Below are 4,663 nucleotides of genomic sequence, written 5' to 3' on the forward strand. Positions count from 1 at the left end.
TCAGCCTCCCTCATAGCTGGGATTACAAGCATGCAACACCACACCCACCTAATTTTTGTATTTTCAGTAGAGACGAGGTTTTGCCATGCTGGCCAGGCTGGTCTCAAACTCCTGACATCAAGTGATCTGCCCATCTCAACCTCCCAAAGGGCTGAAATTACAGACATAAGCCATCACACCTAGCCTTACGTTGTTTAAATATTACATTAACTGCTGTGTTGGGAATGCATTAGACAGGAGAAGCAAGAGGAACAAGAGTAGCAGCAAGCAGAGCAGTTCTGAAGGCAAAAGATGATGGAGACAAAGGCCAGCATGACTCTGGTGGAGATGGCAAGACGTGTGTGATGTGTCTATTTGAAAGATGGAAGTGATGAGCCTTAGTGATGGATTGGGTTTGGAGCATTAACTAAGAGAAATAAATCAAAAATGATGCTTCGTTGTTTGCCTTGATAAAACATTGTAGATTATAATGACTTTCACTTAAGTGAGGAAAAGAACAGTGATCTTGGAGGAGATGGTGGGAATTTGAGATATTAAGTGGGAATTCCTGTAACATTTTAAAAGTACAATTATTAGATGGGAAGTTGGATGTATAAGACAGATCAGAGGCTAAATTTGGACAGGGTGTATATATATATATATATCTCACATATATCTATATATGACATAGATAATATGATATGCAAAGTCATAGAAATAAATGAAGACACTATATAAGGAAAATAATAGGGAATGGATACCTGCTGCAAGAAGATCCAACATGATTCAATAGGATAGAATAGGTGGAAAACAAGACAAACGAGCATGAGAAAGGGCCACTGATTAAGAAAATAGGAATATGAGAGTGTTGATCAAAGGGTACAATGTTTCATTTAGAAAACAGGAATAAGTGTTAGTGATTTGTTATACAGCATAGTGACCATAGTTAATAATAATATACCACAGATTTCAAAATTGCTAAAAGAGCAATTTTGAACCAAAAAATGATAAGTACATGAGGTGCTAGATAAGTGATCACTTGATTTAATCATTGAACAATGTGTGTAGATATATCAAAACATTATATTCTCCATAAATATATAAAATTTTTATTTGTCAATTAAAAACAAAAATATGCTATGTTTAGTAGAAGTGGTGAGAGAGGGCATCCTTGTCTTGTGCCAGTTTTCAAGGGGAATGCTTCCAGCTTTTGCTCAGTCCGTGTGATGTTGGGCGTGGGTTTTGTCATAGACACCCCTTATTATCTTGTGGTATGTTCCTTTAATACCTAGTATATTGAGAGTTTTTAACATGAAGGTGTGTTGAATTTTATCAAAAGCCTTATCTGTATCTGTTGAGATAATCATGTGTTTTTTTCCTTTAGTTCTATTTATGTCATGAATTATATTTATTGATTTTCATATGTTGAACCAACGTTGCATCTCAGGGATAAAGCCTACTTGATCATGGTGAATAAGCTTTTGGATGTGATGATGGATTCGGTTTGCAAGTATTTTGTTTTGGATCTTTGCATCAATATATATCAAGGATATCAGCCTGAAGTTTTATTTTCTTGTGTTTCTTCCGAGTTTTGGTATCAGGATGATGCTGGCCTCATAGGATGAATTAGGGAGGAATCCCTTCTCCTCAATTTTTTGGAATAGTTTCAGCAGGGATAGTCGCAGCTCTTCTTTGTACATCTGGTAGAATTCAGCTGTGAATCTACCTGGTTCTTGGCTTTTTTAGATAGTAAGATTTTTATTATTGACTCAATTTCAGAGCTTCTTATTAGTCTGTGCAGGGATTCAGTTTCTTCCTGGTGCAGTCTTGGGAGGGTGTATGTGCACAGGAACTTATAGAGAAAGAAATAAAAGTATCCAACTAGAAAGTGGAAGTCAAACTGTCCCTGTCTGCAGACAACATGATCCTACATCTAGACAACTCCATAGTCTCAGCCCAAAAGCTCCTTAAGCTGATAAACAACATCAATGAAGTCTCAGGATACAAAATCAATGGCAAAAATCACCAATATTCCTATACACCAACAAGAGTCCAACCAAGAACCAAAGCAGGAATGTGATTTCATCTACAACTGCCACACACACACACAAATAAAATACCTAGGAATACAGCTAACCAGGTAGGTGACAAATCTCTATAAGGAGAACTATAAAACACTGCTCAAAGAAATCAGAGATGACTCAAACAAATGGAAAAACATCTTGTGCTCTTGGATATGAAAAATCAGTATCATTAAAATGGCCGAAAATCAGAAGGGAGATAAAAAATTAAGGTGTGACTCTGCTGACCTTCGGCATGACATTGATCGCCGTAGAAAAGAAAGAAGTAAAGAACGGGGAGATTCCAAGGGCTCCAGGGAATCCAGTGGATCAAGAAAGCAGGAAAAAACTCCAAAAGATTACAAGGAATACAAATCTTACAAAGATGACAGTAAACATAAAAGTAGAGAGCAAGATCATTCTCGATCTTCATCCTCTTCAGCATCACCTTCTTCTCCCAGTTCTCGAGAAGAAAAGGAGAGTAAGAAGGAAAGAGAAGAAGAATTTAAAACTCACCATGAAATGAAAGAATACTCAGGCTTTGCAGGAGTTAGCCGACCACGAGGAACCTTTTTTCGAATTAGAGGCAGAGGAAGAGCCAGAGGAGTTTTTGCTGGGACAAATACTGGTCCAAACAACTCAAATACTACTTTTCAAAAGAGACCGAAGGAAGAGGAATGGGATCCAGAATATACCCCAAAGAGCAAGAAGTACTTCTTGCATGACGACAGAGATGATGGTGTGGATTATTGGGCCAAAAGAGGAAGAGGTCGTGGTACTTTTCAACGTGGCAGAGGGCGCTTTAACTTCAAAAAATCAGGTAGCAGTCCTAAATGGACCCATGACAAATACCAAGGGGATGGGATTGTTGAAGATGAAGAAGAGACCATGGAAAATAATGAAGAAAAGAAGGACAGACGCAAGGAGGAAAAGGAATAATAATGAAGTAAGATTACAGCAGAGCAGAACTTGCACCCACCATTTTTTTTACCTGATTTTTGTTTTCAAATAAGAATGTAAGCATTTTACTTAAATTTTACTGTTTGCAAGTAGTCTATAGAAATTTTAAGTTTTCAAATATCTTGAGAAATAGTAGACTGTATGTTGAAAATTGTACTGAAATAAAGTAGAAAATTGTTACGTACCATATTTGTAACTATCAACTTTTAAAAAAAACTTCTAACGTTTTTGTTACATGCATTGTAATTCTGCTTTGTCTATAAGATACGGTCAAGTACAGCTCTGTGAAAGTTCTGATTCTCTTTCTTCCCTGTTTGTCAATGTTTTATTCTGAAGTAAACGTTAGCTCTACATATAAATCCTGGAACAGAAATTGTTTATAGAGACTACACTAATTATTTTAACTGTATACATCTGTTTAATTTGAACACACTACATTGTAGGGTGACTAATTTTTGAAGTATACCACAGACAAAAGGTTGTTACTTTGGTAAACTAAGCTAGTTTAACACTTGAGCAAATGCTTAAGAAGGAATTAAAAAAAAAAAAAAGCTTTGCCAATAGCTAAAAAGTACAAGCTATTAAAAATTAGATTGAAAAGTTTTGAGAAAAATGTTATTTTTACTGAAAGCAAGCAGTGGCCTATAAAGAACATTCTTAGGAGCCTTTTCTATTTGCGTTCAAAACCGAGTGTTCTCTTTCTATTCCTATTTGATAGTTTGAGTCATGGTCTTAGATATTAGCTATTTGTGAGAGGAAACTGGTTTGTAATAATACTGCAAATAGAAACCCCATTTTTACTGAACATCCTAGTTTTAAACAGAAGAAAAACTAATCCTGGGGTTGGTATGGAGGAGGTTTATCCTGCAGAATAAGTTGATACATTAGTACCTGATTTCATATCTTACATATTTATTTGAGCTGAACATTAGTTTGTAGTGTAACTATTAGTAAAAATAGAGAAACACAACATACTGTTCATTAATAGTATTTTAAGAAAATTGTTTTTCAAATGTCACCAATAAAAGTTTTGGCAGGAAAAAAAAATAAAATAAAATAAATAAAATGGCCTTACTACCCAAAGCAATCAGTGCTATTTCTATTAAACTACTGCTGACATTCTTCACAGAACTAGAAAAATTTTTTAATTCAAATGGGGCCAAGCACAGTGGTTCACTCCTGTAATACCAGCACTTTGAGAGGCTGAAGTGGGTGGATTGCTTGAGTCCATGAGTTAGAGACCAGCCTGGCCAATATGATAAAACCCTGTCTCTACTAAAAATACAAAAATTAGCCTGGCATGATGGCATGAGCCTGTAGGCCCAGCTACTGGAGAGGCTGAGGCACAAGAACCACTTGAACTCAGGAGGCGGAGGTCACAATGAGCTGAGATTATGTCACTGAACTCTTGAGACTCTGTCTCAATAAATAAATAAAATAATAAAATAAAATAAAATAAAATTCTATGGAATCAAGAAAGAACCCAAATAGACAAGGCAATTCTAAACAAAAAGGATAAAGCTGGGGGATTCATGTTACCCAACTTTAAACTATGCTACAAGGCTATAATAACAAAAATAGCATGGTACTGGTACAAGAACAGACACACACCTGGTTAAACTAAGGAGTTTCTTCACAACAAAAGAAATTATCAATAAATAAAC

General features: G+C 35.8%; 1 pseudogene across 1 annotated transcript; it reads left to right on the forward strand.

The window, feature by feature from the left end:
- The first annotated feature begins 2,249 nt into the window (after positions 1–2,249).
- On the forward strand, positions 2,250–3,550 carry LOC113225078 (annotated as a pseudogene). The gene has a single exon (XR_003309700.1). The product of XR_003309700.1 is annotated as a bcl-2-associated transcription factor 1 pseudogene (transcript).
- Positions 3,551–4,663: the final 1,113 nt, after the last annotated feature.

Source organism: Piliocolobus tephrosceles, chromosome 4 (genome assembly GCF_002776525.5).
Source record: "Piliocolobus tephrosceles isolate RC106 chromosome 4, ASM277652v3, whole genome shotgun sequence".
Classification (NCBI taxonomy): Eukaryota; Metazoa; Chordata; class Mammalia; order Primates; family Cercopithecidae; genus Piliocolobus; species Piliocolobus tephrosceles.